The 12,474-nt window shown below is 36.1% G+C and overlaps 1 protein-coding gene across 1 annotated transcript in view; it reads left to right on the forward strand.

Annotated features, from left to right (window-relative positions):
• Positions 1-9,399, forward strand: part of Vav (Vav guanine nucleotide exchange factor) — a 257,307-nt gene extending 247,908 nt beyond the window's left edge. Inside the window, exon 16 of the transcript XR_010952942.1 lies at positions 285-9,399. The gene's annotated coding sequence lies outside the window, so the exon portion shown is untranslated. The remainder of the gene's footprint in view (positions 1-284) is intronic.
• The last annotated feature ends 3,075 nt before the right edge of the window (positions 9,400-12,474 follow it).

Raw genomic sequence — 12,474 nt, forward strand, 5'->3', positions numbered from 1 at the left:
TATTCCTGTATAGCCCTCTGAGGGCTTTTAGGATGAAACGAGTTTATTGCTTGTAGCATCACTCAACTTTTTGTTATTCATTTTTTTTTTGTTATTCATTTTACTCGCCTGGGGAGAGGAGATTTTATACCCTGGAGGGTCCCCTCGAAGGTGAATCGCGATTCTAATATTTTCGTTATTGGCTGTACAAGCCTTAAATTATCTAAGTTGGGGTCTTGCCTCTCTATTTTTTTATTCCTTTATCGGCTTAATTTTTTTATTAAAAAATATTCTTTTTTCCTTAGCACTCCACTATCACCACTTCTTGACACTAATCACTACGGACCTCATATTTAAGGAGGTCCTTTTTGAAGGACCTACATGCCAGTGGGGCCCTGCTTGGGCGCCAGTTAAGGAGGCCAAGGAGTTGGGAGCCGCCCCGCGGCCCCATTATAAAGTGCAAAGAACGAATGAAACTAATTGATTTGGTTCTTAAGTGTATTTACCATTTACTTCTATCACGATGGCATACTTACGTTTGTCCGAGTTAATAAGTTATTACAAGAACGCTATTTTATTTAATGTTCAACAGAGGAAAAGATTATTAATTTATTATCTGATTTAGTGACTATACACTTTAATGTATGTTTAATTGAATTATATTTTTCTCCGCTACGGCGTTGCCCTCTGAATGTTCGCGACAGACTGTCTCCTTTCGCTCATTTTATTTCTCTTCTCAAAATCGTTTTACTTATTTAGAGTTGCCATGTCGGCTGACACTTCGATGTCCAAAAACAGAATGAATTTTATTCTATACTAAAAGCTAACTCTAAGCTTCTAAATTAGTTTAACTCATTTCTTATTTGCTGATACTGCACTTCCCACGATTGGCCAAAATAATAATTTATCGCTTGCGTGGCAAATCACACGATTTGCATCTTATCTGCATAACTGATATCATATCGCTTACGCTGCAGTTCACATTAATTGCATTTCGTCTGCTTACGCAATATGATATCAGATCAATTGAAGTGTGGTGTCAGCACATTCTTACAAGTAAGTATGTTTTCCCCTTGTTAAGTGATATATATTTTTGTATATTTTACTTTTAAATCCAAAAATAAAAATTTACTTTCTTTCATATTACTTCTCTTTTCAAAATAAAAGAAAGATAATATGGAATTGCTTTTGTCAAGTTCTCAAATTCGCAAGGAACATGATTCGCAAAGACAATTGATGATCTTTAAATTTTAAAAAGTTTTGACTTGTTTGAAAGATTAATTATTTAATTCAATTAAATTAAATTATTTTGAGTGCTAAACGACTTTCGACACTGTAAAGAAAGTGAAACAACACCTTTTAGTCGTTTAAGTTTTTTTGTTTTTATTTTTACAAGACAGATGTTTCAACACTCGCGTGGTGTCTTCTTCAGTTGCTAGTTTTCAACTAACCATTGTCAACAGAAATAACAAAGTAACAAAGTAAGCCTATCCAAATTTGTCAAATATTATCGGCTAATACAATGAAAATGCAAAAAGACATAAAGAGAGTATAATACAACAAAAAAATTAAGTAATAACAAAATATGGATCAAACGAAGTTTAATGGAAAGCTGAGTAAAGATTTGTATACAGTGGGCCACTATCACGATTCACTGACACACTTTTATTTACATAAATATGTAGGGATTCTAAAATATTTAATCTACTGATATTAGATTCTATTTTAATTAATTTACAGTCGTCTTCACTTATCGAGTGTTGATTCGATAATGCATGTTCGGCGATGCCACTTTTGGTCTCAATACTTTGTATGTATTTTAAATGCTCATTGAACCTGATTCGTACAGTGCGCGTCGATTGGCCTATGTACTTTGCACCGCATTCTACTCCGTCGTCATAGAAGAATATTTAGATTGTCACTTACACTATATTGCTACATTCACCTTGAGATCTTCCATCCTTGGTATTGTTAAAGAAAAACGTATGTAAATTATCCTAAAAGGTTTCCTTCTTTATGGAAACGTTTATGATCCTTTCGTTGAAGTAGTCAACAAATTGGTTGTGTTTTTATCACAGGATAACTTTTATTGAATCAATCTTGTAAACCTTGTCGACCGATCAATAATTAACTTCACTGAGCCCCTGAAGGGAACTGTACTTAAATAACAAACGATAACTTACTTTACTCTAACAGAAGCGCAGCCGATGCAGCCGCCGCTGTGGTCGCAAGCTGAGGTGGTGGCTCGCTGATATTGCTGACTCAGGCCACGCCCAACAGTTTGATGGTAACATAATATCTGTTTATTCCGTTTTCGTCAATCTCGCTGACTAAGGCCATACACAACAATTTAGTTACTTTGTTGCTAATCAGTTTCCTGCGATAACTTGTATATATTTTATTACGGTTATATTTTTATACTTACAGCGCCACTCATTTTATACGTGGTGTTTACTTTTACTTTACTTGCTTTTTTACTGCTTTTTCATAATTTTATCCTTAAAGGATTTTCAATTTTCCGATTATATCCTTAAAGGATTTCGTGTGTGCCACTTAAAGGATCTTTGATCCTTTCACTAAACAAATTAAGGAGCCAACTCACTCCACACTAATAACGAGATTTAAAGATTAATATAAATAGCTTTATTTGGTGATTAATTAAATAGCTTATAAAACAACTCGACTAAATTGCATAGGTCCGCGACAGCAACCGCCCAAACGTTCTTCGCAGTTTGTCCAAGAAACCTCAGCGCCTGCGGCCACGGCGCAACCCTGACGCAAGTGTGTGTTTGAATGCCACAGGTGGGAATGTCCGTATCCTTGATTTCCCACAAGCGTTGCGTTGTGAAATTATTGCTATTGCATTTCATGGCGAAATACAAATATGCTCACGCTGCAGCGCCTGCAACGATCGATGGAAAACAAATGTGCTGACGTTGCGGCACGTGTGTTGATCGACATATCTATTGAATATATCTATTATACTTGACTTAGTACGCAATACCTTTTTAGTAGTAAGACTACACCTTCTGTGTGTCTGCTATTCACACTCGCAACGAATCATTGTATAATAAGGAATATCTAATTCAGAATAATTAACATCCGATGTTTGGATCTATAAATATTTAAATAAATACATAATTGTGTTGTTAGAATCTAGATATATGTAAAAATACTTTGCATAAAGATCGTTCAATTGCGCTAACTTAATTATTGATGGACGTATTGTTAAAATTCTCACTTTTGGATGTGTCAAAGAATACAAAAAACTCAAACCTTAGCTTTGTGAGAAAGTCAATTTCGATATAACGTGAAGAAATCTGTAAAAGGGGCGTGTCGAATTGCTAAAAAGTGGTGAAAAAACATAAAATTGTAGTTTGCGCAGCTACAAATCAACAATAAATCACTCAATTGCAATATTTTTTACTTGAAACTAAGCTTGGAAATATGTATTTACTTTCATTCTTCTTTTAAAAAATTGTTTTTAGCGAGACTATTCCACCACATTAGATGTTGAATTAGACTGCGACTACAAACATTGATATCCGTTTGCCCATATTATGAGGTACTTGAGACACTTTTTTCTGGATAGTGGTCTAGGGACAGATATATTAGAAAATGTAAGATTTACGAGCCGATTGTTTGTAATTCGCCTACATTTTGTTTCCCATACTTTTTTTCTAGGAAACGGATTGCTATATGGATAGAGGAAACGAGAGAACGGAAAGGAAAGGAGACAAGATAAAGTTAGACGAATATGGCGAGATAGAGATAGAGGAGCAGGGGAGGCAGAAGCAAAGGGAGATTGAGTGAGACATGAGAAAATATAGACAGAAGAAGAGGGAGAAAAATATGTAGGGGGAGAAAGAGACGCCATGAAAGAAAGGGGAAGGGAGGAGCAAATAAATAAACTGCTTTTGAAGTAGGTGCAGAATTATTTTCAGTCTTCAGAGTCTCACTTCAATCGAGGTAGAGGTGGAGGAAGTTACAATATCAACTTTTAAAAATAATAAATAAATTTTCGCGTGTATTTGAATAGTCCTGATTGTGTTGTTTGCAAGTTTTAGAACCACTGGCGAACAGCTAACACTTTTAAATGCGTTGTATATAGTAACCCCTTAAAATTTTCAAAGAACAAAACAAAAAATATCCAAACATATAATATAAAAAAAAATAAATGTAAGGCGCGATAACCTCCGAAGAGATCTAAGGCCGAGCTTCTCTTCCAATTTGCGTCGTGCTCCTCTTGATTTTTCCCTACAAATTGGCCGGACGGGACCTACATGTTTTATGCCGACTCCGAACGGCATCTGCAAGGCAGATGAGTTTTCACTGAGAGCTTTTCATGGCAGAAATACAATCGGAGCGCTTGCCAGACACTGCCGAGGGGCGACCCCGCTTAGAAAAAATTTCTTCTAATTGAAAAATCTTATTTCTAAAATTTTTGATGTTGCTTTGCCCGGGAGTTGAACCCAGGGCATACGGTGTGATAGGCGGAGCACGCTACCATCACACCACGGTGACCGTATATAATATATATACGAAAAATTCACAGACACAAGAAAACGCAGCTAAGCAGTCTGTAATGCCCGAACTTTAAATCAAAGGGGTTGCTTGTTGGAAAATTTGTTACTCCCAAACCAGTATGGCTTTGTTGTAGGGAGGTCTACCGTCACAAACTTAGCCTTGTTTAGTGAATATTGCATTGATGCGTTCTGTTCAAGCCATCAAGTAGATTGCATTTATACCGACTTCTCTAAGGCATTCGACAAGACTTCTCTAGGGCAATGGACTATGTATCTCACAATATGTTACTACGTAAACTCGCTTCCCTTGCTTTTCACTCTGTATTTCTCAGGTGGTTGTATTCCCACCTAAGTAACAGATGCGGCATCGTCTCGATTGAGGGTGTATCTTCCAACACTTTTACTGCCACCTCTGGGTATCCCAAGGCGGCATCTTAGAGCCTCTTCTTTTCATTTTGTTCATCAATTATATAGGAAAATGTTTTGTACCATCGGAATCGGTTTTCGCTATTAATAAAATATAGTGAAGACGCACAGCGTCTCCAAGAAGACATAGATAGATTAGCAATCTGGTGCTGTAATTCGCGTCCATCTCGCAATCTCAACAAGTGCTTTCATATCACATTTTATAAAATTCGCAATGTCTTACCAACGACATATACTATCTCGGGTACTCCCCTTCAGTGCCTTGATGAGATTAAATACTTATTATCTTTGACTCCTCGTTCTCTTTCAATAACCATATTAACTATGTAATTTCAAACGCATATGTTTCCTTAGGTTTCTTGAGGCGTAATAGCATCAACTTCTCAGATCCCTATACCTTGAAATTGCTTTACTCATCGTTTGTTCGTTCCAAACTGGAATATGCTGCTCTTATTTGGAGGCCTTATCACAAGTTTGAAATTGACAGGATTGAGCGAGTACAAAAGATCTTCCTTAAATTTTGCCTAAACTCTTACATTTCTCAGACCCAATGCCTTCTTATCATTCCCGCTTGCTGCTAATTAATTCGAAATCATTGGAACTCAGAAGGACAACCCTTTCCTTGTCCTTCATTTTCGAAGTTGTTAATGGCGTCATTGATTACTCCTCTTTACTGCACGCGATTCATTTGTTTATTCCAACAAGGTCTCTTCGTTCTCATAACCCCTTTTATATTAAACATAAGTCTACTAACTATGCGATAAATGCTCCATTGTCGCGCTCTCTACGTGAACTCAAGGAGATCTCAAATTTTCTTATGCTTGATTTTTCTTTTCCAAAATCTATTTATCTTAATTTACTTAACTCTGTTTTGTAGTTAGGATTAGTGATTCGTTTTAGTCAGTAGGAATCGTTTTTGTTTTTGACTTTTCGAAAAATGAATTAAGTTAAATTAAATTAAATTAAATTAAATGTATTATCCTTATCACCATTAGGCGAGCCTACCCTGGGTTGGAACTTCAGCGAAAAATTGATAATTAAGTTTTCTATACGAAGGTTTGCTGTAATTTTTGACACTCCCTCTCAAAGTTAATTTGATTTATCTGAAAGCCTATTTTTGATTTTTCCAAGCAAACCAAGTAAAGTTAATGTCTTGAATAATACAGTTATGAGCTTTTTCAAGTTTTCCTAATTTTCTTTACTCAATTTTTCTCATTTGTGAGGTATGTAAATATGTATATGTTTATAAGAAAAGTAAAGAATACATATATTTATTTTTTATAAACAAACTGCGATAAGGATACAATATTTGACAACGATTACTACAAAAAACAGGTCTATGTAAACATTCCGTATTATTGTTAATGCAGTAAGTCACTTTGAAATAAGAAATAAATAAATAAATAAAAACAAAATTAATAAATACAAAAGGCACAAAAATATCGCAAAACTAAATACAAATCTAGTTCATATGTATACAACTTAAAAAAATATGCGTTCAAATTAAAGCAACAAATTACCTAAACAATTTTATGTAAATCTCTAAATATTATGCAAATTTAAATGCACTGACACAATTACAAACATAAATACCTACTTACTTCCATATAAACGACTTTATAAATTAGTTATGGAGTTATATAAGTAAAATATAAAAATAATTAAAGTATGCAATGCGTATGCTAATGCGTGTTATTATTATTACCTACTTATGTATAAACAAATGACTTATTACAGCTAAATTGAACAAGTTACTCTTAAATTTATATGAAATGACTAGCATTAATTTGTCTCAAATGCTATCCTCGATATTCCAGGAATTTTATATATTTTAAATAAAACAAAATAAAATTAGAGCGCAAGCAACCTAACTTATCATCTGCATACCACATAGCTTAGAATACTTACTGCGCCTAAATGTATGCATTCGTTTTTAAGTGCGCATTTTACATTTTCTGTGTCATTGTATGTGCTCTGCAACGAATCTTTTACTGTTACTTTAACACTAAACTGTTCTACTGCTATTATATCTCGTACAAGGGTTGCCACACGATCCTTTTATTTGAGACCAAAATCGTAGAGAAAAAGCACCAAATTAAAAAAAACCGACAAAATTGGTTTATTTTATTAATTTACACACAATTGGACCATTAACGACAGCGTCGAATTCTTTATAAAATCTTGCACTTTAGGTTGTTTCCATGGTTTCCTATATATGTACATATATGTAAAACTTCGTTAAAACATAGTACTAAAAATAACAAAAAAGCTTTAACTCAAACTGCACAAACAAAAATAAAGTGTGAATTAAGGTAATATATTTTTACGTATCTAGGATTAATTTATGCGCGTTTTCTTTTCTGAAATTAATGTCGCCCTTTTGGTTCTTTTTTTAAATTGATTTATTTAAAATTATAGGCTACTCAAAAGCAAAGCGGCGGACTGCTAAAAATGTTAAGTAAATTGTATATAATTATAGGCATTATAATTTCTATTATACAGAAAGTAATGTTATTTAAGGATTTATATAAGTGTCCTCAGTGGCGGGTCATCGTGAGGACCTCAGAAGGAGCTTACGCGAGGTGCTCAGAAGGCAGCTTGGTGCCCATAAGGGGGTTGACGCGACGTGCTCATAAAGGAGCCGGATGCCCAGTAAGGGGAACGCGCGAACTGGTTGAAGCACCGATGTATCCAATCCATCCTTATACGATATCGTATCTGTTTCCGGAAGAAATAATAATTCCAGCATATTAAAAAATAAATTAGCTTGTATCTCTTAGTTTAGATAGGCGAGTATTGCATTACGTATAGTGGCAAAAGTACATTCCAGACAGATACAGCTGTACAAGCCATTGCAGTGCGTGCACCAGATAAGCAGAGGATTATTTTTAGCAAAGTTTCTTCTTAGCTATCTCGTGAGATTGTGTGTCTATTTTCCACTTAATAAGAAAAAGGAAGTAATTACCTACAAATAGAGCCATTTCGCATAGCTCCAGGTAGCCTTGTTCAAAAATTGGAATTAAGGAGTGCAACATGAGGGTAAAATTTGTTTCAAAAAAAAAAATACCATACGTCTTTCACCAATCAAATATTGTGGACCTAGTTTTGCTCAAAAAGTTCTTATGTCCGGCAATGTGTTATTGTTGCGTGCAGTTAGGTTTTAATAAGGCGCGGTTAAAAAAATTTGCATTGTAGTGTTGTCGAACTAACTCATAAAAATAAGAAATTGTTCGAAACATTTTTTTTTAATGCCATTTTTATAAACCCTTACTTTTTGTCTAAGCGTCAATACCAGTGCTGGAAGTTTGTTACTTTTTTAAAGACATTCGCCATTGCTATATAAGAAATCAGTAAATATATCGATTTCGATGGGCTATAACCACTTTTTATCGACATCCGTTAATAATCAGCAATTATAGCTAAATTGTAGAAGAATCTTTTAATTTTTTTTAACAGCATTAGCTGTGATTCAATTTTTCTCCCATTTAAATAAAATTGCCAATGCATTAGCGATGTCTAAATTGAGTTAGTGAAAAGCACAGTCGCAAGCTAAAAATCATTATTTCAAATTTCAAAAATTTGTATCGTTAAAAGTTAGCGAATTCGTCTAAAGGCCTCAGATTACAATTCAAAAGCCTTACAATTCTCTATTATGTAATACTTATATGATAATAGTTTACTTCTGCTTGAATTACAAGCTTGAAATACTGAAGAAGCTTTATCGGAATGTCAATTTGCAAAAAGGATTTCCAACAAAAGCAAAAGAGACCAATATTGCTTCTAAAATAAGTGAGTTTGGCATGCTTTTGTTTACTTTTAGAATTTAATTTTTCATATTTTTTTTTTTACAATATAAATGAAATTGAAAGTTACTGCACCATCCTTCGGTTCACTATTTCACAAAAAAAAATTTATTACTTAGGAAAAACAAAGAAAAAACAAACAACAATTGTTTTGCAGCGAGGTAAATAACTTTGAGGTTACGAAGGTAGAAAAAAAGTCCCATCGCAGTGGCATGGGCACGCAAGTACACATTTTCCAGAGTGAGCCAACGAATAAAATGAATGCCAAGTATCCTGCGTGGCCTAACGCCTTGAATTCTTTGCAATACCTAGACATGATCTTCGACACTTTACCGCCCCGCGCTTGTGTCCACGCCTTTCCCGCTTGGTCAACATATACAACACTCGCCTTCTCTTAATCTCGCCCCAATTGAACCAAAGTGGCAACCATGTTTAATTCTCGTATCACTCTTATAACAACTTCATATGTACATTTAATTTTAAACTGCTAAACTCAAGTGAATGCTGTTATATATATGTATGTAGATATTTATTAAAAAAGAATGAACAAAACATAATGAAAAGAATGCGTAATGGAAATTTAACGTTGTATTTTAATGTAGAAAATGCGAAAACTTATGTAAAATTAAAAAATGCAAGTAAATAAAGAAATACTAAACTATTTAGTTTATGTAGTTGCTTATTTGAAGAACCTTATGGAAATTGGTAGGTATTTAATTGATAATCTCCCTGATTATTATCTGGAAATTCCATTCAAAACCCGAATAAATATTTCTTCAGCATTCAAGAAATATATACAGAGTTCTCAAGGTAATATCCCACATAATTCTCCAATCATTATCCAACCTTTGAAAAATCTATAGCTCTCAAATCTATAGCCAGCATATTTCTCTAGCTGATATCTCTCATTTGATATAGAGTTGAAGTGAAATTAAAAATAACAAGGACGGGACTGTCTTCGGCTGTGCCGAAGACTTCATAGCTTTCGTGAGTGGGGCTGAACAATAGTCTTATCCCGTTAGTAATCTTCAATTAATCGGATGTATAAGATAAGAAATATATAGTGAATAGATGTACATACCTAAACGATTTTTAAGATAAATATAAAATAAAAAATGGCAAAAAACCCCCTTATCTGAACGATCGGTTGTATGGGATATATATTATATATAGCTCCGATCGAAATGATTTTTACAGGAAATCTTCTATGATATATTAGAATATATATCACCAAGTTTCACGTTTTTATATTGGAAACTAAGGGAGAAATGGCCAAAAATCTTTCTATCTGAACGATCGGTTGTATTACTTAATTGACGCTTAACCGTCTAAACGGTTATGGCCGTCCAACAAGGCGCGCCAGTCGCTCCTTCGCTCCGCCAACCGGCGCCAATTGGTCACACCAAGGGAGTTTAAATCGTTTTCCACCTGGTTCTTCCAACGGAGTGGGGACCGCCCTCTTCCTCTGCTTCCATAGGCGGGTTCCGATAGAAACACTTTCTTGGCCGGAGCATCATCTTTCATTCGCATAACATGGCCTAGCCAGCCCAGGCGCTGCGTTTTAATTCGCTGGACTATGGGATGTCTGCGTATAGCTCGTACAGCTCATCATTAAATCTTCGGTACTCGCCATCGCCAACGCGTAGAGGTCCATAAATCTTTCGAAGAACTTTTCTCTCGAATACTCCCAAAGCCGCTTCATCTGCTGTTTTCGTAGTCCATGCTTCTGCCCCATATAGCAGGACGGGTACGATAAGTGACTTGTAGAGTATGATTTTCGTTCGCCGAGAGAGGACTTTACTTTTCAATTGCCTACCTAGTCCAAAGTAGCATTTATTAGCATGATTGACTATTCGCTGGATTTCAGTGCTGATGTTGTTGCTAGTGATACTGGTTCCCAAACAAACGAAGTCTTTTACTATTTCGAAATTATGGCTGCCAACAGTAGCGCGGTTGCCAAGGCGCGTATGCGCTGATGCTTTGCTCGACGACAGCAGTTACTTATTTTTGCGCTCATTCACCATCAAACCCATCTTTACCGCTTCTTTTTCCAGTTTGGAGCAATCAAAACTAACAGCGCGGGTGTTTAGGCCGATGATATAATGTTATCAGCGTATGCCAGTAATTGCACGCTTTTATAGAATATTGTTTCAGTGCGGTTAAGTTCTGCAGCTAGTATAATTTTCTCCAGCATTAAATTAAAGAAATCGCACGATAGGTGGCACCCTATCTGAAACCTCGGGTAGTTTCGAACGGCTCGGAGAGGTCCTTCCCAATTCTGACTGAGTTGATGGTGTTGCTCAACGTCATTTTGCACAGCCATATAAGTTTTGCGGGGAAACCAAATTCAGACATAGCGTCATATAGGCAGCTCCTTTTCGAGCTGTCGAAGGCGGCTTTAAAATCGACGAAGAGGTGTTGTGTGTCGATTCTCTTTTCACGAGTTTTTTGCAAGATTTGGCGCATTGTGAAAATCTGGTCGATGGTAGATTTACCAGGTCTGAAGCCGCACTGATATGGTCCAATCAGCCGTTTCACGGTGGGCTTCAATCTTTCGCACAATACACTTGAAAGGACCTTATATGCGATATTAAGAAGGCTGATTTCACGATAGTTGTTGCATTTTGCGGTATCCCCCTTCTTGTGGACTGGGCAAAGAACACTTAGATTCCAATCGTCGGGCATACACTCGTCCGCCCATATTTTGTGAAGAAGCTGCTGCATGCGCCTTACCAACTCCTCGCCGCCGTACTTGAATAGCTCCGCAAAGTGATTTTTTCAGAAAATCTTCTATGATATTGTAACGAATTTACTTGCAAATCCTCTTATTTGCAACCTTCTGCTGAATAAATAACTCCAATATGTAATAATGCAAAATAGCCTTTATTCAAGTTCTTTACAATAAATAACTCTACTATTGCTCGACAGATAGCATGCTTAATCGAAACTGAATTATTGCACCTCGACTGTTGTTGCGTTTTATACTCTCTGATTTCCTCGTTCGCATTTTCTAGGCGCTTCCATTTCCAGAATCTACTAGTTGGTCATCAGCTATCAAATTTCTCAGCTGTAACTACAATTGCACGATTTAATAGCTTCTCTCATTTCATACTTTCGGGAGTATCTCAGATATATGCATGTGGTTGTGCGTTGCTTCTCAGCTGCATATACGTACATATGTGTAGACATAATGATTGATTCGTTTATGTAGATACAAGGGACTGTCTGCTTTATTGTTGTTGTGACTTCATTTACTTAGCATCAGACTAGGGATGTGAGTATCACTTAGTGTCACTTATATTCGTCACACTGCCCTCCACCTAAGTCTGATCGTCCCGATCAGACAAATCTCCCGATCTAAACGCCTTCTACCCATGGTTTCCCAGTGGTTTGTATGCGGTAGATGGTATCACTGATCTACTTCACAACTTTGTACGGGCCTTCCCAACTGCAACGAATCTTGGATGGAACACCTTTGCGCCGGTGAGGGTTGTATAGCAGTACCAAATCTCCCTCCCGGAAACCTTCCGAATTATTTTCCTTGTCATACCTGTGTTTCATCTTACTACTCATTATCCTGGATCGTTCCCTCGCACTCTGTTGTTTGGCCAATGAACTACTTCGTAGATCTTGCGCTTGACGGATTGGCTTCGCATAATCAGTATCGTTCCCACGTTTTACAACAGTAGTGCGCCCCGGCTTGAAACTACCCTCGCATTCCTTCTGGGAAATTCGTTCCT

The sequence above is a fragment of the Eurosta solidaginis genome, chromosome 4 (assembly GCF_040869045.1).
Source record: "Eurosta solidaginis isolate ZX-2024a chromosome 4, ASM4086904v1, whole genome shotgun sequence".
Lineage (NCBI taxonomy): Eukaryota > Metazoa > Arthropoda > Insecta > Diptera > Tephritidae > Eurosta > Eurosta solidaginis.